Genomic DNA, 24,214 nt, shown 5'->3' on the forward strand with positions numbered 1-24,214 from the left:
CAAAAGATCGTCAGGTGGAACAGAGGTAGAGCAGACATTCCATATATGGAACGTCTCTAACACTTTGTCCTAGACTCCACCCTCTGAGGTTTGATTTTAAACCCTGGGACTTTTGCTGCATCTCATCAGCTGTCTCTCTACCCATTTCCTATCTAACACACTGCAAATAAAGTCCACTTGTGCAACAAAAAAACCTTTAAAAATACATGAGAATGTGGAAAATCATGGAGCAGTATCAGCGATAAGGTCACTCTTGTGACCCCACCCACTGCCACCCACTGATCGGCAGTGTTTCGACCTTGCGTTTTCAGCTCTGCAGACGCACTACTTCTGCTGTGAAATTTTTCAACACTACAAAAACGCTGTGGTAGTCTGGTTTAAATTGTGATCAAATTAAACCATGCTTTTGCATACCTTGCAAAAGCAAGGTATGCTACCATGTTCTAATTTGAACACATATACACAAGTAAGGACGGGCTGAAAATAACAAAAGACAACAAACAACTGTTAGACTGGCTCAAAGCACCGATCTTGGTACACATTATTCTCCCAAATAGGAGAATAATGTGGAAAGTATGATCACTGCCAACAAATTCTCCACAACATTACAAGTCAAGTTGATCACATTCCCAATGGGGATCTCTCTACAACACCCTAGTATGTCATTATAGGCTTTTTGAACTATGATCTTCTTGTTTTATCCAGATTAGTAACAGAACCACAACTTTCCAAGCCTCTTGAGTAGCAGGAGCTGCAAAAGCAAGCAGGATGTTGTTTCAGACATGCTTGATCATATATGAAATTACAAAAATGTTTTATTTAAGAATGTATGCTCTACAGGAGATGTAAGAGTGAAGGTACTATTTGGTATCTCAGACAATTTGAGGATTTCATGGTTTTGCTTGCTGTCATCTCCTCAGTGACTTTATTTTTTTCAGAAAAAGTAAATTGTGAGAAATCCTGCTAAATTAAATTTAAAACAAGTTGAGGTTGCACACCAGGGTGCATGAATGCCTAGGTTATTTCAGCGAAGAGGTTTGACTGAATCAGAGTATGCACACTGTTTAAAGAGGGACAGTAAAACAAAAGTCACTCTCGCACTTTCTTCTACTCTTCTACTTGTTTTTGGCTTCTACTTAAAGCCAAAAACAAAACAAACTTTGGAATGGGAAAGACAAAATAAATAATAACAATTGGAAAATGGCTAATGCCAAGAAGATGATCTGACAAAAAAAACCCAGGAAGCATATATAGACAGGGAGGAAGTAATTATGTGAATTTTATCTTGGCCCCTTCAGTCCAAGTACACAGTCTGGTATTACAATAGGGCAAAAAGGATAACATACTTTGATTCTAAGGATTTACTTTGTGGTGCCAGAAGAGTGCACTTAGTGTTCTAATTTCCACACCTATTTAACATTTGTAATGTATTTTTGTGGATTGTTTGAGGTAAGACTGCACAGTTATTTCAGATTATCTCGAAAAGACTCATAATCTTGCTTTATTAGTGGACCACGACTCCCAGTGGTTGGTTACAGTACCTCTGAAAATTACCTTGACATGATCTTTGACCAATCTGACAAACAGGCACTCATTTAAATAGAAACATAAAAACTTGTCGCATAAAAGCAAGGATTATTGTTATCATTAAGTATTATTTGATGTTCTGGAAACCGACGCTTACTTTTGAGGTCCTAAATGAGATAAATTGCAAGAGGACCGCATCAGTAACATCGGTTTTAACAGCTTTAAATAATTGCCATGTTTTAGTTTTTGCAAAAAAAACACCTTTTTTTGCAATGGCATGACAGTATGTGTAAATCATTTGAAGTCCTTGTGAATTGAGAAATATTTGATTATGTTGTAGGTCTGACATTTTATTCACTTCAATTCAATCTTGTTTATACAAAATGTCATCATAAAGCAAGTAAGCAACAGCAAATGTCCTTTTTAATAAAAAAATGTACCAGGCTTAATTTCCCTTTGAAACATTTTGCAAAGCATTGCATAAAAGCGCATTTGGCACTGGACTTTTTCATCAGTCTTGCAGCTCCCCATTAGATTTTTTTCATATTTATATTCCAGTTAGAACTTTTTTTATTATTATTTTTTTACCTTTTTGATATATAATTGTGCATTAGGAGATGTTGGTTTAATCAAAAATAAATTTTACTCAAATATGTTTACTTCTTCCTGCAGTACCTCAAAGAAGTGTGCATACCCATAAAACTTTTCCCCATAACAATGTATGCAATTTATTTATTGAGATTTCATGTGAAAGATCCTCACCAAATAGTGCATAATTGAAAAGTAATGTGAAAATTATATGTGATATGGAAAGTCTTAAAGTTAAAAATCTACAAAATGACCTGTATTTGTTTTCGGTTCCCTAACAGAGCATTTTAACAGAGATGCAGCTTTTAGTGCAATCTAAATATATTTTTTGTTGTTGTTTTTTTCGGCCTTTATGGCCGCTTTCCAAAAAGAATTGTATATATTATAAAACATTTGCAATTTTCTTTCTTGGACTCAGTCATGGACTTATTTGTTTTGCTATGTCTTTACATATTGTTTTATTCTTTCTGAAGTTATGCCTCCCACTTTGAGAACAGCAGCTTTAAACATACACAAGAAATTAGTTCTTATTTATAGTGCATCGACTAGGTAAGAAAAACAATAGCACAATGTTGCCAACATCTGTATAGAATATTAACAATAAAATAGACCAATGAGAGTTACACATTTAACATTGAGCATGAGCTGAGAGCAAACATCTGACCGCTCTCTGCCACAGTACCAACACATGTACCTTCGACAAAACCTCACATAGCTATTTTCATGAAAACACCTGTCCATGAAAGTCAGACACTTTAACCTTGGAGCAACTGAACGATTCAACAAGTATGTTTTTTTTTTCCTTTTACAGCTGTGCAAGCACTGACACTATGTTGTTGACATTCATTCACCAGCAAACATTCTCCAGAGAATTAAACGGAGAGATATTCTCACCGAGAACATCCACTGTATATACAGTTACATCAAAAGCACAGAGTTTAGATGGGCTTTTTTTGTCTTTATGTGGGTTACACTAAGGTGATTAAATTCATTCCTTTGTGTGTTCACCTTTAAGGTTTTGACAGCTGGATTGTACTGAGAGCCAGAGCTATCTCCCAGAGGCAAGGCTGAGAGCTACATGTGGGGTTGGCATTGCACGGCATCCTGCATATTGTAATAGAGAACAATTTCTGATAATACCTTTCTGAAATAATTAGGAACATTTTTTTTTTTATTTTACATTGACTAAGGCTGTAGACATCAGCCCTAAATAGCTGGATGAAGAGGGAGTTCTTTCAACTGATCACTTGGTAAATTAGGTTTTCTGTAAAGCAAAACTGAAAGGTGTTCACTGTAGGAGGTCTGAGTACAGTGCCCTTATGGAAAATTACTGTGTGCATGTTGTGTTCTCGTCGCTGTTCACCAGAGCTGAAGCTGATAAATATCTACAACTACTGCAAATTCATTTTATGCAGGACTCAATGTGGGTGAAACATATTCCCATTCAGCTTTTTCTTTTGCAGGTGACGAAAAAAAAGTCACACAAAAGAAATCAAGCAGTAAAAGAAGGCCCTGCGGTGTACAAAATAATTTTTTACCATTTTGGAAGGGGGCCCATGGAAAATCCTGGTCTCTGCTTCCTTTTCTCCCTCTGTTCATGGCAGATGTTAGAGCTGCAGGTAAAGAAGAAAAATACTTTTTAGTTTGAAGACACAACAGCAAATTCCCTCAACTCCCATCTGAAAGCAACATATGGAGAATGGCAACTCAGAACAGTTCTTCTGATTCAGCAGCAATATTGTTTAAACTGAGAGGAAGATAAAGGTTACGTTTCACTGCAGGACCAGAACATGAGTAGCCCCAACTTACATGAGCATAAGCTATGTTTTAATAGCTTATTGAAACTGTTAAAATGTAATTTCAATAAGTAGCACTAAAACTCTAGTGCTGATATCACAAGCAACGTAGAAAGTGGCATTGAGCAGATTCGTTCTATTATTTTTCTCTTTGCAATATTTTTCTTGATCCACATGTTCATCATCATCACTGCTCTTGGTTTTCTATATTTAACACACAAGAGGTTTGCTTTGATGGGAGGAGAAGTGGATGGTCCACATATCGAAGACACTGAACGCCAAAATTGCCACTCACGTGTCATTTGTCTAAGAGTGAATGTAACAGAACAGCTTGTAGATAAAGAATATGTTTGCAAATGTCTATAAATGTACAAACTTTGAAGTGTTAAGGGCTGTGAGAGGTTGTTAAACAAAGAGTTAAAAACAAGCACTCTAATTATAAAGTGCAATGTGACTGTCATGTGAAATGCATTTTTTTCCTTGTCTTGTTGCCTAGTTTAAAATTTTGACTAAATTAATGTTTATTTATTTTTTTAAAATAATTTATGTGAACCAAATAAAATAAAATATACATATTTTTTATATTTATCTACGTCTAAACTTTTGACCTTGTTTCCTTCTGTTAGGCACAAAAATAAGTTTTTAAAACTGTACACAGAATTATTGTGACATTGCAAACTGGCAGGAAGGTGACAGAACTGAAGATGGAGAGGAATAGATAGTAGCAAAGTGGAGAGAGGGCAACAGGCTACATGCCACTGCCATGACACTGATGATCAAATGAATAAAATCTGTCTGCACCAACGGGAGAATGGAGACTTTTGTTGTGCTAGACTCCTCGCTTCAGGGCCACTGCTGCCATCTGTAAGGCTATCCTTCACTAGATGTGATGGTACGTCCCTATAATTAAAGTCCATGAGCAAATTGAAAGAGTCATCTCTCTGTGTACTCGGAAGTGAAAAAAAATATCAGATATACCATATAATCCAACCTTGAGTAATAGTTTAAAACAGTAATTTATGCATGCAGAGTGAAACACTACAACCATTAATAGATATGTAAATCTTTACAATTTATATACTAGAAGACTGGTTTCTCAGCGCACACATAATAATAATAATAATAATAATAATAATAATAATAATAACATTAGAACCTTAACCTACACCGGAACGCCTCGTGCCATTTTACCATTGTATTTTTGAGATTTAAGGGTTTAAACTTTTCTGATGTCCAAACAAAACACAAATCATCTTTACAGTGAAACACTTTTGTGTAACTGTCTTTTTTTTTTTTTCAATCATCCATACAGCTTCCCGCACCCCCTTGCAATGAAAACTGCAATCCCCTGTAGGGGGGGTGCCCCATCCTTTGGGAACCAATGGTATATCAGATGTTGTCCCAGTGTGCCAGATGCCAAATGGAGACTCCGAAAGCTACACTTCAACAACACCTGTACATCCTCATAAATAAACATGTCCAAAATGACATTTTCTTATTGTCCTTTTTTGATCAGTGTTGAAATCCATGAGCAGAATATTTTATTCTACAGATTTATTTCCCAGTTCAGACATTCAACACTCCATGTGCATTTACAAGATATAAAAATAAAAAAATTGAGCAAAGCAACTTTTTCTTGTGTTACAAATATGAAAGCTACAAACTACTTAAAGTATTTTTGACTGGAAAAATAGAAAAATTGCATGTACTCCAAATTGTTCAAGAACAGCACTTGATTTAATTTGGGTATACCTTTACAGATGTTTAGGGGGTGAAAGTAAAGGGGTTAAAAAACATTCTAAAATTTACATTAAAAAAATGCCTTTATCAATGTGTTTATGAACATTTGAATAGAAATTGTCAAACACCTTGCAAAAAATATATGGAAATATAATACAGTAAGAACTGCATATTATATAAATAATGCCAGGATATATAATACAAATCTGGAACTTTATGAACATAATGCAATAAATGTGTTGAGACAAATGCGTAGAATTTCCATTCCAGATGTAGATTTGATTTATAGAAAACTGTCAGGCACTGACACTAAGCACACTTTGGCATAGATAAATGTCAGTTTATTGTTCTGCCAAGGCAAATTAGAAAACCAGACTTTGGATAGGTTTAAAAAAAAAACTCACAAAATGATTTATTTTAATGGCTTTTATTTCTAAAAAGACTTGACTTCCTGATGTAGCCATGACATTTTTGTTTTCTTTGAACTAGCCTTTGTTTTGGTTTTCTATGACATAAATAAAAAATGAATAAATCATGGACATATGTCTTTATATTTTGACTTTGCTGTGGAGCACTTTGGTCTAGCTAGGGTTGTTTAAAAAGAGCACAGAAAAATTCATGCTCATCCACTAATGAGCATTAAGTTTAGAATGAATTATTCAACACAGCTATTTTCCTCCACAAAAGAACTACCATAGTTCCCACAACTTCCATCTTATTAGGCTTTGACATCATGAATGCATTGAGCTCACATTCCAGTAATATGTGTCATTCCATGGAAGGAAACATAATTCAGAGGAAAGCATCAATAATGTAAATAATGTACACTCTTGTTAAAATGAAAGTAAGTTTATGCTGGGTGGCATCTAGATGTGGTGAAGAGGACTAGCTGAAGTAAAAACAGAGAATCAGAATAGATAAGAGATGGGATCTGAGTTGCCTTTTGCAACAAGTTTTGATTTCAACTGTGATAATAAGAAGGAGGAGACACAACTTAGTGTTATCGACATGAAAAGAAAATCAAAATGATGATGTGGTGTAATAACGTGAGGGGTATTTTGATCGCATACTATGTGACTTTTATTGAGCACTGCACAAACTGCTCCCAAAAGTTTCTTGTTTCTAATTGATCAGCTTTCAAATGATTTTCAAAAATGCTAAATGTCCTCTCGGCTTCTCTGTGTTTGTACCAGCCATAGTGGTTTATAAGGACACAGAAGAGAAAAAAAAAAAAACTCTTATCTTGTTGCTTATACAGTATTTATATCATCCACAAGGCTTGGCCAACAACAATGATTAAAGGCTCAACAGTGTGCAATTTCAGAATATTTTTCTGAATGTTTCAGTGCAGTTTCCAGGTACTGTATATGATGTTGCTTTTTCCTTCACCAGACAGCAGATGCTGCAGCTAATGAGTCACTCAAACACTGGACTGCATGTATCTTACTTTAAGAATGCTTTCTGTGTTGGGTTGTTATTATGTACGAAGCCTCTTTCTTGTCAGACTCAATGCCAATTAGACAAACCTTAATTATTGAACTTTTTTCTTTCCTTTCCTAATCATTGAACAGCAGTAATTTTGGAAAAAAGAAATAGAGCCAAGATTTTTTCTGAGTGTAGAAAGGGGGGAAAGAAACACTGGGGGCAAGATGCTGTGTAAATACAGTGCTGTCAGCTTGAGGCGGCCATGATAGATCAAAGAGTAACTTCCTGTAAAGATGTGTCAGTCTATCAGTCACATTAGCAGTCCAAACGCTGCTCAATCAGCTGTAGTCTTTGTGAAGAGAATCCTTCTGTCCGCAGTGTGTGTCCATCAGAAAGAAAATGTTGTATTGATTACACGTCTGGAAAACCCACTGACTGAAGCTGGAAGTGACAGTCAGTGACTCAGATCTGTTCTGGTGACAGACTTAATGCTAAATGAGAAACAGCTCTGAAGGTGAGTGAGAAAGCCATCAAGCAGATGTTTATTGTTCAGATAAAAAATCATTTCTTCCTGATAGTGTCACACAAACAGTTGGTGCCAGGCAGTTAAAGAAGCATACGCAAACTCACAACTGTCTGATTTTTTGATAAGACGACTGGCAATACTTTACCAGGGTTGTGGAAATCTGCCAGTTGTGAATGCCAAGTTAACAGCTCTGAGTAAATTCAAAGTATTCCTCTTGCCAAGAAACAATCAAAAGACAAAAAAAAAAAAAAAACAAACAAACAAGAAAAAAATAAATAAAAACAAAATGATGTTATCAGCACCGACCTGTTTCCATAATTGGTTTTTTGCCATCCATATTGCTAGCTGACTATTTGTGTTTACTTCATATTGTTTTCTGAATGTTGGCAGGTCAAACCTTTATAATGAGGGCAAACAGAAAGGCCGCAGTGTGTAAACACAGAGTCAAGTTTGTGGTGTCTGTCAAGCTAAATACTAAATACAAGCTGTGAAAAAAAAAGAAAAAAAAAAGATAAACAAAGCTTTCTGTTGAGTTTCTCAGCAATTTGTCCCACTTTTACTTCTTGTATGTGTTTATTTGATAAATGTTCTTTTATATCATATCAAGATACAAAATCTTTTATACTTTAGATGGTTCACTGTTATTTTCGGACTCAAATTCAGTTTGTGCCTGGGAAAGAGTCCAACACAAATTGTAAATATTTTAAATTGACATGGGAATGAATACAGCATTCATTGGGGATTCTTCAAAGTTACCAAGGTCATAAGATTGATAGAAGTTACTTTTTTTCTTTTTTTGCTTTAGTTTTGTAAAAAAAAAAGACTTTCTAATTTGAAGTAAAAAAAAAAAAAAAAAAAAAACGTAATCAGAAAATCTATTCTAATAATGCCAAAAGAAATATTATGTCCATCATTGTTAGCTCCAGAGAAAGTTTTAATAAGACATGACAACTGATATAACTCCATTCTGATTAAATTAGATGACCAGAATCTTTGACTTAAAAAGAAATGGGATTTGTAATTTTTTTTTTTTCAAACTTTGTTACTGCAATAAAACACATGCTCTCATCATTATTTTGCATAAATAAGAAACTCAAAGACCAGGATGCTGCTATCAGAAAGATTGCAGAAAAATATAATACTGAAGGTGCGACTTCCAGGCAATGGCCCAAGACCTTTTCTTAAAGGGGATTCAACAGACTTGCCACCAGTGGAGAGCTTGCTAATATAAGGAAGGTTATAGGTGTGACGAGGGTCTGCATAAAACAAAAAAAAAAAAAAAGAAAGAAGCCAAATGCTGGTATGTACATCCTGTTTTTCAGGATGTACATACCAGGATTAGATTACAGAGTTAAAGTTATTTTGTCCATTGACGAGAAAAGAAGGTGATTGGTACAATGAGAGTTGTGTCATGCAATTGGGAAGCATAACTCATTGCGTCTTAGTTAAATGACAGTCTAACATGAAAAACACTGTTTTGATCAAAAACATAACCTAGAGGTAACTTTGAATACAATTTTGGGAGCACATTAGTGAAAAACAATCCTTTTTAAAAACAATGGGGGCAAATGTCAAAAGGCAAGTGATTTTTTCAAATACCATCAGCTTAAATCTTAAATGTTTTTTCTCATAAAAGTCTTTAAAGTTCTATAATTAAAATTTGAATCAATAAACGTTTTAGCGTCTCACAAAAATGACCACCCAGGAAAAAATCTAAAAACACAGAATCAGTCCAATTTGTAAAACGGAAATTTTCTGTCTGTTTAAACCTTTAGTTGTAACTGTGCACGACCTATAGTTTCACATTTGTTTTATCATTTATGAGCTATTGTTAGTGTCAGGAACTCTTTTCTTCATGTTCTATTTTTTTCTGAGAGAGATATAGAAATGTCAAAGTCAGAGTTTGTAGATTTGATTTAACATAAAAATGCTTTGAATATATGCAATAAAAAATACACAAATATATTTTGTCCCTTCTGTTTTAAAAAAAAGATGTTTTCACAGAGACTAAGGGACTGAATTCAGTGTTTATTGACAGGTTGTTGAAATCCCCACTTTCGCTTTTGTCAAAACAACAGTCCAATCCTGCTTCAATTTTATTTGGGGACCTAAACAATTCTGTTTGAAGTGTCACTTTTTTCCTGTGTATAAGAATGTGGATTTGATTTGTAACCAAAGCTTCGCATTTTTTTTTTTTTTTTTTGTGCAACAGCATTTACATAAAAAGCCTGCAGTTAGGAAAGTTTTAAAACAGATTCTGGTGAAAGTAGACTAAGGATGAGCAACAAAATGAAAGCCTCAAGGACCAGCGGGTGAGAGTGGGGGGGAGCCGCATTTGTGTGTAGTGGGGATGGGTTGTTGGTTTCGGGGGCGAGAAGCGAAAGAGGGATGGGGGGCAGTGGAAGGGCTTGCTGTTGCTGGGTAGCTGAGCTTTAGCCTGGCTGTGTTAGAGAGCAGCAAATCCGACTTGGTTGGTAAACAGAGGCTCCAGGGACACTGTTTTTGCATGCAGGCGGCTGCTGACTAGATGGAAGCCCTCTGTGATTCTAATAGAGTAAGCTCATAGAAATCACCGTAGAAAATGCCAATAAGGCTGTCAGCCAACAGCTACAGACATGGGCTCACACTCAAACACATCAGCAGTGAAAATTATACGCACAGACGGCAAAAAAATATGCTTTTACTTGTGAACTCTCCGGCTTATTCAACATGGATATAAATATCGTTTTCTGAAGAGAAAATCGGTCTTAGCTCGGCATATCATAAGGGCGCCGTCTCTCTTTAATTTAACCCCCATTGACTTTCACTGGACAAGTTTAAAGAAAGCTCTGTACTTGTCAACTCCATGCGGCAGCAAACAAACAGAGTTTATAACTGCGTTTAAAGAGGAAAGGAAACGCATTTCAAGAACAGTGTGTTATTCTTTTGCCCTTGGAAAGTTGCGTTGAAAGCATGCTCTGACTTTGATTCCAACTTATTTTTGAGTTTACTTTCAAATGATGCTTAAACTCTGCTTCAGAGGGACAGCATTTTTATTTTTTTGTTGAAAGCTTTGCATAGTTGCAGACAGTTGGCACCCTCAAATCAGCACTTTAAACCCCAGTGACATCACAAATTCAAGGGTTTTTCCCTTTGATGTCAGGCTTTAAGAAATACTGATGCAAGTTCACAGACATTGCCCAAACTGTTCTGGGACATTAAAATAATCCATAAATACTTGAAAACTGGCATTACACTTTCGTTGGCTCTTTTGTGGACCCCAATTTACGGTATGGACACTCCTTTATAAATACATAAAAAAAGATGAAAGTGACCCTATCGCTTTCTGTTCCTTTCCTTGACTATAGAGGGAGGCACATGTAATTTGTCTTCATCAACTATTATGGACGTCCTCAGGAACAAAATCCAGACCTAAAAAGTATCAAATCAACAGCACATTTTTCAGAAAATGGCAGATCCAATTTTATACATGTCCCTGAGGCTTCCCTCTAAGTGTTGGTGCACTGACCCTTCACTCATTTGATGCTGCTTTTTGCAGCCTAAGAGAAGCTTTTTAAGATTGCTTCTGTCTCCTGCAACCTGTGAGATGGGATTCAGTTGAAGAAGAAAAAAAGAAACCCTAACAAGACGTCCCAATGATGTTCAATGCAACTTCTTGAAGACTTGCCAACCTGTCAACGCAAATTGCAAATGCTCTGTGCGAGACGGACGAGGATGGAGCAATCTGACGTGGCGAGATAGCGCAGCGGTGGTTGTTATTTAATGTGACGTGCGGCAGAAGAAAGTGCTGTAAATGCTGATTTGAATCTCCAAAGAGCGAGGCTCATTCTCTTTTCTCTTTAATGCTTCCTTCATTTACCCATGTTTGCCAGGTGGTGCAGAGATTTTGAATCAAAGTTACTTGCCTAGACAACAGAAAGGAGTCACATAATAATACACAAGAAACTTCACTCACCGATTGTAAATCTGGATCTTTATTTATTTAGATTTTTGTTATTTTGCTTCTGCTCTGCATAACCACTGCTGTTTCCATCTTGCACCATATTAGCCCGCTGTGTCCCATCTGGATTATTGAAATATTTAAGACTCATTTTGCTGCTTCAAGTGGTAAGCCGGCTGTCATCTTCAGCATCCAAAGTGCCTGTGTTTTGACTGTTATGCTACTTTCAAAAAGTGATTGCATTTTCTATGACCTGTAACTTTATTAATGCGTTTTGAACTGATTTTGGTTTTTATTTAGCAACAAATAATATTTCATTTTCACTTTCACAAGTCAGCTTTAATTTGAAATACTAATTTCATAATGATTTTTCCTTCATCATGAGAGTTTTTTTTATTATTATTATTATTTAACTGGTATAAATAACAGAAACCGCAAATAAGACGTGCAGCATTTACTTTTGACAGATAGTATAGTTCTTCTGGCTTCTTCAACACATAAACTTTAGCATATAGTGAAGCAGTTCATAGTCAGGATGAGAATTCAAGTATCTTAATGATTTGTTAGAAATCAATGATAGGACAGACAGACAGGGGCCTTGCCAGCAGTAATGCAAGTGTTGCTCTGGTATTTTGTGGTGTTTAAGTTAAACACAGTGTGTTTAACTTAAACACAATAGCAGTTTGTTCTCAACAGAGACACTTCCTCCTTAAATTTAGAAAATGAAAACTTAGGAGTAGGGTTGTATGACATTAGTAAATCAGACTGAGCCCACTCTATGACCTTTACAATCTAAAGCATCATGCCCTGTGTCAGGAATGGGGATCCAATGGAGTGAGACATCCTATAGACTGACATCTAAAGAGGAAATAAGGATCGACAAATATTGCATTGCAAACCTTTGAAATATTATAAATGGCCAATCTCATATTGAGATGATAATTTATGTTGCAGCCCATGCTTTGACGTCCATATGAATTAAAACTCAGTCATTCAGTTGCTCTTTATAGCTGCAGCAGCTATAGAAAACAACAGCATTTGGCTTCATAGTAAAAGCCCTTTTCTTCAAAATAATGGCATCTGGATTTGCACGTGGACTCTGTTAGTCCAGTTGGTATTTAAGATTTTCTCTTGACAATCACAGGTGAGTCCAGGACTTCTAACCATCTGAATGTAGTCCGGATGACATTAAAAATCCAGATTTGATCCAGTGCCCTTCTTGATTCTGGTCTCTCCATCAAGCTTAAAAGACATATTACAACTTCATAAATATGCAGGTAAAAGTACATTTTTCAGATTCCACACCACAGCTAACATGCCTGAAAGATAATTGTACAAGTTTTTCTGATTCCTAAATTACTCATAAACGCAAAATTCAACAGTAAGATTAAAAATTTTTAATATTTCCTACTACTGCAAACGCTCCTGCAACATTTGTCATGATGGTGGGAATTGATTAGCACTTGCCCTACTGCCGCCCACATTGATATTCTATGCGGAGATCTTGCAAGTGCACAAACAAGCGAGGTTCTCCACTGACACTAAAAACATGCTGCTGCAACTTTGATTGGAATACATTATGGGCGTGAGCCAAGAGTGGTATCAAACAATATGGATTCGGTCCACTCAACAAGCGGCAAACTGTCAGGCTCAAATGACAAAACCAGAGTGAAATTGGCCTGTGTGCAAAGGTTTGCTGAGGGCGAGGATTATAAAAGGTTTTTCACCCACCACCTTACCCTCATATTGATCTAAGAATAACTAGGAGATTCATCAACACAAAATGTTTGACAGGGAATTCTGAATTAAGTTACAGCTACCAGAGTGGAATAAAAATCCTACGACAGCATGGATTTAGGACAAGACTGTGGGGTTAGTTTGCCTCTGCATGTGTCGCTTGTATGAACTGTAAAAAAGCTCTTTTATATTAAATTCACTTGTAACTTAATTTCTCCTAAAATGACTTTTTTATGTATCTACGCAGAAATGTGATCTTTATTGTATTAAAGATCCAGAAAATATGATATTTATTGTATTTTGTTTCCCAGTGTTCTGAAAATGTGTTTGACCTGTATAGATTTCGTCCAATTTTGTTTATTTTTTGCCACACTTGTCTGTTTGAGCTAAAACTTTTAGTATCTGAAAAAAAATAACAATACTTTATAAAAATGCTAATTGCCAGTAATATTTTTTTAATAATAAAAAAAAAAAAACATATCCAAGCTAACTTGTGATTACTCACATTTATTTTTAGAAACCCAAGTTCAACTTATGACTTCAACACATCTTGGTGATTACTGTCGGACCCATTAATCAAAAAATGTACTAAATATTATGTCTGACAATGTGAAGTAGTCAACATCATTAAGAGCAACAATCATACCCCAAGACACTGAGGAACAGGTGACAAACAAAGATGGTCTAAAAAAAAAACACAGCAGCTAATATGTAGTTTAAAAATACTTACAAAGCGATTTCTATTTGTCATTCTGCATAAAGTGATTAGCCTTTATGCAGAATGGCCATACTTCTATTATCAAATTAATTATGATAATGATTAAAGATAAAGAGTCTCTCTTTTGTGTTGCGATTTCACGTCTCTGAAGTAAAAAAAAAAAAAAAAAAAAAAGCTTCTCAAACATACAATGTACAAATGCCCAAAAAGTAGTAGTAGTTCTTTGAATATATGTTTGTTAAAAATTCAAGATGCTCTGAAAAATCTCCTCTATCTCTTGGTGTATCTAAGCCTATGCTTATGACTGAAAGAACATGTACACTCCATCTGTTTAACGGAGCAACGTTATCTTTATGGAAAGCAGTCTGTGAGCCCTGCGTTGCCTGGAAGCACACGTGGGATGAGATAGGCGACAGAAACAAGAAGACGGGGAAACAACACAGCGCGCAGCGCATTGAAGCAAAAAAGCAGTGAGGGAATGTGTCAAGAAATCAAAGCCCAGACAAGTTGAAGAGAAAAGAGGGATCAGATGCACAAACATACACTGTTTTTCTGAGACCAAGAGGTGGAGGAGCGCGGCTCAAAATCCGCTTAGCTATTTTCATACTTTCGCATGCTCTTGCTGCTTTTGCTTTGCCTCAGAATGGGATGGCCTGGCTTGTAAATGACCCACTTATGTGTAAATCTGTCATGTTAAGCCTAAAGACAGACACCATGTATTCCTTGAAAGATAAAAGAGAAAAAAAGAATTTTGAGGAAAACAGAAGAGCTTTCATGTTTGTTTCATCTCTGATTTATTGACTTAAAACATACTATTAAGCAATTATTTATTTTTGGTCAGAAAGTAAACTTGCGATACATTGAAATGGTGTATCAAAGAAGGACAAAACTAGGAATAAAAATCAGAATCTTTTAAATAAATTTCACATTGAAAGATTTTCTTAATTAAAACTTAAGTTGCGCATTCTTGTTAGGAATACGTTTTGCATTTCACTCCAGCAAACACTTTTGATTCTTCAGCTTTCATCTTTGATAAATTATTTTACCTGAGGAGACTGGATACCACCTAATATTGCCTTTGTGTTTTGTTACTCGCTGTGGAAATCATGCTCATTACTATCATCTGTACGCTACCAGTAAATTGCCATCCTTTTATGTACACCAAGATTCTCTTTGGGTGATTTATACACATTTCTGCTACCTTGACTGTATGGAATAATTTACAAAAGACGTTCAATTGTCAGATCTGGATACTCTAGACTTTAAATAAAGTGTAATGAAATGGCAGATTTCATTACACAGTGAAACATTAGTCCTGTTTCACTGTTTTTGTTTTTGTTTTTTTGTTTTTTACAGTTTGACTATTCTCTTTCTCATGCTAAATATGGACTGTATTTGTTTTGGAACCAATATGTTGGGTTGTTTATTGTTTTTTGTTTTTTTTGCTATTAAGTGTCCAAATGTAATATTTTTTGTCATTTTGCTGAAAACTACATACTTCCCATATAGGTTTCTGCAATCAACATCCCACAGAAGAAAATATATCTATACTGTTATAGCAAAAATTTTTTAAAGAGCGCATATTTATCAAAAATCATAAGTTGTTTTTTTTTTTTTTTAATTATGGAACACTTGCAATTCCTAGGTCTTACTTTGCTTGAGGGCAAAAAATGGCAAAGTGGCTCTTCAGATTAAACGTTGCTAACCACTGTTATAGTCACAATCAAAAATAAAACTCTCACATTCACAAAAAAAAAACATAAGTTCTCTCTCAAAGTGTTTCAATGACCTCAATTTTTAAGAATATCATTATTATTTCTATATCTAGACCCCAGATCTCATCTGAGCAGCATCAATTGAAGTCACAGGTTTCTTTTAAGCAAAGTATTTATAAAATACAACTCATTAAATTGGAAGTTATTGCATTAGCCTAGTATTACAACATATTTTATATTTTGTTTGGAACTGTGTGACTGATGATACTTCTCAAGCAACAGTTTAACCTTTGATTCCTTGCACAAATAAAAATTGTTTTAGTTTTTAGATGCACCGCTTTTTTAAAAATAAAAAATAAAAACTGATAACTAACATATGCACATACAATTTTTTTAAAAGTTGGGATGTGCATGTTTTCAGTTTTCACACATATATTTGGAGTATGAAATTAAGTCACAATTGCTCAATCAAGCATTTCATCACTGATATTGTTAGGGACGTTTTGATGGTTCTTGTGATAAAGGGGTCAGTGACTCTTAGGAGAAAAAAAATCCTATTATGAAAAGCAGATACGTATTAGAGTTTGCTGAAATCAAAGTAATCTTTGTAATTATGTCTTATCTCTGAAGATGCATGCACAAAATCATGATAAGACATCATGTAATTTTTAGTCCTTTTTTGTCCTTTTCTGAGTTGATCATACACAGTCTTGCCCTTAAAAGGTTTACGGATGCCTTTGAATTAATGTTGCAATAAAAATGTGTAGATAGTAGCAACACATTAAAAACAATAGACTTGGGTAAAAATAAAAATAAAAATAAGCAGCTTTTATTACAGGGCTGATGACCATAAATAAGCATAAGCATTGCTTGTTTTTTTGTTTTTTTTGGGTTGTTTTTTTGGTATTTTTTTTTTTCTACTCACACTTGAAGGACTTTTCAAAATGCTGTTGTTTAAGCAAGTCCATTAAACTGCTCTATTATTTGACAAAATTAAAGAAAGTTCCACAGAGATTTACAAGGACACAAGCCCAAAGATTTACTAACAAACAACAATCTATCATGGGACTACAGAGCACCTGCTGGGTCCCAGATGTGCTGTGGCACTTTTTTACTGGGTGGCTGGTGGAGCGCTCCCTTAGGGGTTCAGCCGACAGCTGTGACAGTGGCTGGATCGCATCTTCTTGATCTACACATTCAAGTCCTTTCTGGTTTATGTACAGATGTGCAAAATGCAGTCATGCATGTGCCCCGGCTTTATGGATATAACATACAGATAGAAAGATAGAAATCAGAAGAGAAGAGATAAAGAGAAAGCACTTCATCCACACTGCAGGAGGGCATTGCATTGTTAGACGCTGAGCAGCAGCTGTCGTATCCTTTGTCTGCCTGAAGGCTGCAGTGTAAGCTACAATGACCATAATACACTGACAAATTAAATGTATTCATCCGTCCAATAAGTAAATTTTTGGATATTCCGTAGTGCGGATGTCCTGATACGCCTGTAGGTGTCAGATTTTTTTTTGTAATGACTTGCATTAGAGTCACAGAGGAAACTCAGCTCTTGTATCTCTTGGTTGATCTAATGTGTGATTTTGTCAGTTTGACCCCCAGCAAGCCACACAGGCACATTTTGTGTGATGTTGATTGATAACAGGTCACTATCAGCTCTACTTTGCATATCTGTAAAACTGCAATACGTCCATTGAAGTTATTTTGTCAATATAAAATTATTTATTTTATTCTTTACAATAACTTTCACTGTTAAAGAGTATTGTTAAGTACTAATTTTTGGGGCTTTCTGTCATGTTATAATGTTATTTTGCTCTCGGTGTCAAAAGAAAAGAACTAAAATCATTCTACTGAAGCTTATATGAGTTTTAACTGCCTATAATGACAAAGTAAATTGAACATTATGACACTTTTTGTGTGTATAATGTACATAATTTAAAGATTAAACTTAGTAACTCAGAGTGTTGGTCTGTCGCTACACTAAAAGTATTATGGGTTCATAACGTATTCTTTAGCCTGTTAATATATTTAGGTTTGTTTTTAGTTTACTCCTTTAGTTCATATAATTGATGTCTTGAAACACATTTTCTTAATTGTTCTGACATTATCAGAAATGTTTTTTTTTCCTTCAGTTTTGATTCATCGACAAATATATAAAATTTACTATAGCCAGTGAAATGCTGGATGATGAAATTAACTTTGTTTACCTTAGTTTATATCCTTTCGATCTCTTGCATCTAGCTGAATCAGGTTTCTCGAAACATACTTCCACACAGCATAGTAATAAAATCTTGTGCGTGACTGACTGCCTTCAAAACCTTGTGTGTGTGGATGGCAGGGAGTTGGTTTGTATGACACACACAAGAATTGACCTGACTTCAAGAAATTCATGGGAAGGCACAATAATTTTTTGACTTTCATAAAAGAACAGAGTGTTTCTCTTTTTGTTAAGTGTACTCATAGCTAAAAAAAGTAAAAACTGAAATGGTCTTATCTGAATGTGATTTGGTATACATGCATACCAGTAATGGGTATGACAATGGTATGATTTGCACAAGTGCAATGGTATAATTTCCAACCATAGTACTCTACATTTTTCTGACCAGCTACTAATGAATGAAGGTCACCAGTGTCACAAAACCTTAGAAAACTGAAAATAAAGCTGTAATTTCACATAACTGTCTTTTAAGGAATTTGAGATGCTATAAAAATATTGCTTTAATGTGCACCAACAGCATGCATAATGGTTGGCTAATTGCGATATTCTAGAAGTGCTTTGATTTTTTTGTCTCATCATCACAGTTTCCCTTTTTCTAACTGGTATGCAACATGGAAGCATAGCGAAAACTATTCCCTTTCTAACTTCACAATGTTGCGCAACAATAGGCTGCATAGTTTGGGCTATGAACAACTATAAATAGTTGCACAGGGTAAATATTTATAAAACTAGTTATTTACATTAAAATTACTAAGTTCAGACAATATCTACATAATTCAGTGTTAATTATTGTTCATAAATATCAGCTCGATAAGGCTTTGGAAGCTGAGCACCTTGGCTATCCTAAAAAAAGGAGAAAATGGTCTGGAATAAAAATGGCAGAGAACCCCTACCAGCTTCCACTGTGGACACACAAAACAACTTCTTTTTAACCATTCACTAACAATTGCTCGCACAGTGCTATTCACAATAAGCTGCTAAAATGTGCACAACACAAACAAGATCACTGCAAATTAAGGCCTGTAGTAAAAGGGACTTGACACCTCTGAGATGAAGCTCTTTATGGAGTGGCTGACACGCCGTAACACATCTCACCTGACCCACAAGAAGAGCAAGCACCCACTTAGGCCACTGGAAACACCATTAAAAATACACAAAAACACTTAATTCATCATTCTAATCTATTCTTTCTGGGCAGGGAAAAACTACTGTGAATAGATCTTTGATGGGCGAGATGAACTTCTGCATTCAGCTGGCTCAGCTCTTGTTGGAAACTGCTAACTGCTTGTTAGCTCTGAATGTGGTTTGGTCGATTTAAGTCCTATAACACAAAATTAAAGAAAGTTCCACAGAGATTTACATTTATCAGGGGATTGTTTCCTCTTCAAGAGACTGGTAGTGGTGACATCTACATTTAGAGTCTCCTCCTCACCTCAGGACCTACAAACAAATTGAACAGCGAAGAGCTTGCCTGGCTCGCAATAAATTATTTTTCATTTTTTCTTAGAAAAACTAAAGAATGCATTTGTTACAAGAGTCCTGTATAACTCAAACGGCCTTTTCTCTTGCTTCTCCAAATGTACAATACATACAATACAGTTAAAACAAAATCCAGTTTCCTGCATTCTCACAGTCACTAAGATATATGAACATATTACTCCATCTCTCCAAACTTTGCATAGATTACCTATTATTATTATTATTATTATTTTATTATTATTTTTAATTACTATCTTCTTGTTGTATCTTGTTTTTAACGCTCTTGTACAGGCACTTTAAATTGTCTTTGGCTGAAAGGTGCTAAGTGAATAAAGTTGCCTTGCCTAAAGAAACAAGAATGATTTTTAAAGTCATATTTCTTGCATACAAATCTTGCTTCTCAGTATATAATAGCTGTAATAAAATATCGTCAAAAGCCTATGGTTAATTTTTAAAAATATGCTGATCTAATTGTTGAAAGACAATATTTATAGTCTTGTTTTGATAAAGAACATGTGCGAAGGAGTGTGGGTGCATGCAGGTGTAGATGCATATTTGTAAATTTTATTACGGCTTAACCATGATTTTCCTAGGCCTTATTATTTTGGATATTAAAATTTAGTAAGTAATTATTTGAGCTTCAGTTGTTTCATAAATCTGGTTAGCATTTGATAGATAGTATCTGCTTTAAAACGAACCATTTGTGGAACTTTAACAGAATGGATTCTATATCTCATGATGCTTTAGAACTACTAGAACTTGTAGCTAGACAAATAAGAAATTTTGGAGGGTTTTTCCCAGAAAAAGCTATGTTAGCTGAGTTCCTATACCCTGTCAATTTGTTCATCCTTTAATTCACTAAAGTTCATCTGACTAATCCACTCGACACCTTTTCTTCTTTGAATCAGTTGAATATACAATTACCTTGCTTTATGAAAAAGCAAATGTGTTTCTGCATTTGCACTTTTATTGATGTTTTTGTCTTTCGGTGGAAAGCAGATTGTGTTGCTTTGCACATGAAATATGCTATATAAGTAGATTTTGACTGACTTCAATTTCAACCATCAACTAGACTGATGAGTTCTCACCACAGTTGTAGGTTGAGTTAGATCAGGAGAGGGTCCAACAGCTATATGAATCTCTTCTGTACATACAAGATACAGTTGTTCAGAGCAAAAAAAGAAAAGGCCATCACACTGTATTGATATGAGGCAAGTCGTCTACCTATTCTTCTGGTTTTGTAATCTACTTGTTCCCATATCATAATCATTGCATTATGTGGACATTACCTTTTAATTCCTGTGCTTTATATTCCATTTGAAAACTGGTGCAAAAGTCTGAAGAGCAACAAATAAAGCTAATAATGTCTTTACTTATGCAAAGACATTGTTTAATTCAATATGCCTTAGAAAAAAAGAGTAAAATCATGTTTTTGATTCTAGCAAAAGACTGACTGACACAATAGTAAAGATTGTGTTACACAACATTTTTAAACTGGAAATTGGAAACCTGTTCATGCCTTTTTTATAATGACAATCTATATTCTTGCAGAGTTCATGACTTTATCTTCTAATGATGCAGTATTTTTTCCTGTTTATTAAGACTCATTAATTTTAAAAGGAGACTAGTCTAGGTCTGCCATCTAAAATGCACTTTGACATTATTTTGTAAATCATGCACGATTGTCCTGCTGAAATAATCTCCAGGGGGAAAGAAGTTACCTCCATGGGCAGCATAGTTCTCTAGAATTCCTCTGCATCAAAGGTATCTTGCAAATACACCATGCCATGGGCACTGATGCACCCCATAGTTGCTGCCTTTTGAATATTTCACTGATAAAAGCTTTGATGTGCTTTCTCATCTTTGGCATCTAGAACCCTTCGTCAGCTCAGACCCATATGGAAGCTGAATTGCAGCCTTAAACAACTAAAATATGTCCACTGCCTTTGTGTCCATCTGAGTTTTGCAAATGCTTTCTACATATTATACAGCAAACACTGTCTGTCATCAGCAAGTATTTATATAGTAGACATATTTAAAATGCTATTATGTCATAGTAAGTAGACTTATTCTGCATCATTAACCATCAGTGGATGTGAAAAATGTCTAGGCATGTCTTCATATGCTTAGTAGGGCTCAAATCCAGTGACAGAAGAAAAAAATACAACAAAGGACTATCACTTGCATTGTTATTGCCAAAAATAAAGACATAAATAGTTCTTGTTTGTTTTTTTCCATTTGAGTTTGAACAACTATTTAAAGTAGATTTTTCAGTGTTGCCTAAAATAACAGTGTAAAATACTACATGTATTTGATTATCTGTGGCATAGCATATAATCTGGCAGATTACAAATGTCTTGTTTTAGAGCAAATATTTTTTTCTCTCCATTATTACTATCCTTATGGTTGCATTGCTGGTACCCAAAAACAGTCAGGAAGCAGAAATTCGAGAAGAAGAGCATAGAAGCGTTCCCACTCATCCTCCACTGATTATAGCAAATCAAAACAAACAAACTTAATTTTAAAAGGTTATTCCTAAGAGTGTCAAGAAAGATACACACACTGTCACATGAAGGCAAATGGTCTGGAAGCCCCGAAACAACCAACCAAGTGCTGTCATTTGTCGAGTATCTTGCCAGCAGCGACCCAGAGGCTCAGCCTGTGTAAAACAGACATTTGCCCAGAGGCCTTTTCTTTTCTTCCCTTTTCTTTCTTTTTATATCTTGCTTGTATTTCACTTTCTGGAATGTACCTCTATGTTTACACCTGGTTTTTTACAGACTCTGAAAAACCCGGCTTTCATTAAAAACCAGGCCAAGATGAAAGCAATGAAAGATCACCGGAGCTTTGTTGATGCTAAAGATTACACATCCGGCTGCAGTTTTTCTGCTCTCTGCGTTTCGCAAAGAAATTGATGTGTCTCCTAAAATAGAACAGAGACTTTCAAAATATTACATAAAAAACAAAAAAATTCAAAAAATCGAAAACTGAATAATTTTTTAAATGACATTTATCCTGGCAATTGTTTTTTTTTTTTTTTAAGTGTCATGAGACCAGACAAAAAAATAAATAAAATATGTCACAATGTCAGTGTAATAATGACACTGACATTATGTCTGAGTGTAAAAGAGCAAGCACTCAACACTTGCAATAATGTAATAATTCATTTTGCATTCATTATTTCATCAATAATTATGCAGTGATGACATTCTCTGTGAAGTGTAGGTCTGAGCAGTCGTTGGCCAATCAAGCAGAGTATCATCACTTTTATGAAAGCAAATATAAGAACTTTTTGCTGAGTTGGCAGAAGCCAGATCCTGCTGGAAAGTGAAATCAGCAACATAACTTTGTCAGCATAGAACCAAGTGCTCTAAAATGTTCTGTTTGACAGCTGTGGTGATTTTGTACTTGCTAAAAATATTGGTACCTAACTCACAGACGACATTGATTTCCAAATTAACTACAATATTAGTTTAAACTGTAAATAGAAGTTTGGATCGTTGAATAACAGTCCAAGTCTTTTCCTCTTTGCCCCAGGTTAGACACTTCAAATTGTTTCAACAAACACAACTCATTACAGCCCATACCTTTGGTTACATCTGCGTGGGGTGGCTGCAGTCCACAGCTGGTAAATACTTTGTTGTATTATTTGCAAACCATTGGCTTGGCAATCTGTCCAGGGTGTACTCCACACTGTGGTCCTACAAGGATAAGCAGATACAAAGAATGAATGGGTGGATGGATAATTGTAAACCATAATCATCAAAAGTATGATTATTATCTCTCTTTTTGTTCTAAATTACAAATCAATTCAAAAGATTAATTTATTTGAGTAATTTAGACTTCATTTTTTAAAGATGCACTTGTGTTACAGAAACTCATTTGAAGCAATACTTTACATAAGAGTCCAACTTTTAATCCGTTAATAGCGAGATTATTGCATTTAACTTAATCAGTGGAAAACCAAAAAAGTTGGGAGGACCAAAAAGAGAAAATACTGAAATGGTTTGGACATATCAAGTATTAAATATTTTCTATGTAGTGGACAATTACAATGTGTGAAGGTGAACATGGACAATGAAAACAGGGAGTCCGCAGAGAAGGTTTATGTGTGAAGAGGAAGATAGCATACAGATGGTCACTGTGACAGATGGGGGCACTCAGGATAGGATGAGATTGAGGCAAATGATCCATTGTGGCATCCAAGAAAGATTAATTTTAACAACATGGCTGTTTTCTCTAAAGAACGCCTACAATAAAGTGACATTAGGCAGAGATTGCTGTTAATTTGTGTGGTATACGGATCAAATTAATCAAAAATAAACATTGTTGAAATGGATGACTATTTTCTTAGTTTATGTCTCACCCTGTGCAACATCTGGCTGGATGGGCTGCTGTATGTGCACACACAAGCGACAATAAAAACTCTATGTAGTTTTTGGCATCCAGGACTGTATTAATTATGTGTTGCCTTGTACTACAAAAGAGCCAGGCAGATCTAATCTATTTACTGTTTCTAGCCGGGCATAAATACACCGTGTGACTGCAGCTTCTCCTCTAATAACAAGGGGAAGGACACTGACCTTATTTAAATTTTATTCACCGTCAGTCTTGTAGTTCTCTCTAACAATGTCTGCATATGAATTCTGAGACAGAAATTCTAATATTGTCAGAAAGACAAAATCACAACAAAGAGCTATTTGTAGGAACATATCACTTGCATTGTTATCGCAAGTGGATTGTGCTTTATGCTGTCGTCACTCTTTAAGGTGTAAGGTTGTTAACAAATGTAA

The 24,214-nt window shown here is 35.2% G+C and overlaps 1 protein-coding gene across 5 annotated transcripts in view; it reads right to left on the reverse strand.

The window, feature by feature from the left end:
- The window catches only part of pcdh11 (protocadherin 11), a 203,360-nt gene that overhangs the window by 174,895 nt on the left and 4,251 nt on the right, over positions 1-24,214 (reverse strand). For all 5 annotated transcript variants that reach the window (XM_055034075.1, XM_055034078.1, XM_055034077.1 and 2 more), the window contains 2 exons: positions 23,009-23,122; positions 3,654-3,728 (listed from right to left, as the gene is read on the reverse strand). The gene's annotated coding sequence lies outside the window, so the exon portion shown is untranslated. The remainder of the gene's footprint in view (positions 1-3,653; positions 3,729-23,008; positions 23,123-24,214) is intronic.

The sequence above is a fragment of the Poeciliopsis prolifica genome, unplaced genomic scaffold (genome assembly GCF_027474105.1).
Source record: "Poeciliopsis prolifica strain line A6 unplaced genomic scaffold, Auburn_PproV2 SCAFFOLD009, whole genome shotgun sequence".
NCBI lineage: Eukaryota > Metazoa > Chordata > Actinopteri > Cyprinodontiformes > Poeciliidae > Poeciliopsis > Poeciliopsis prolifica.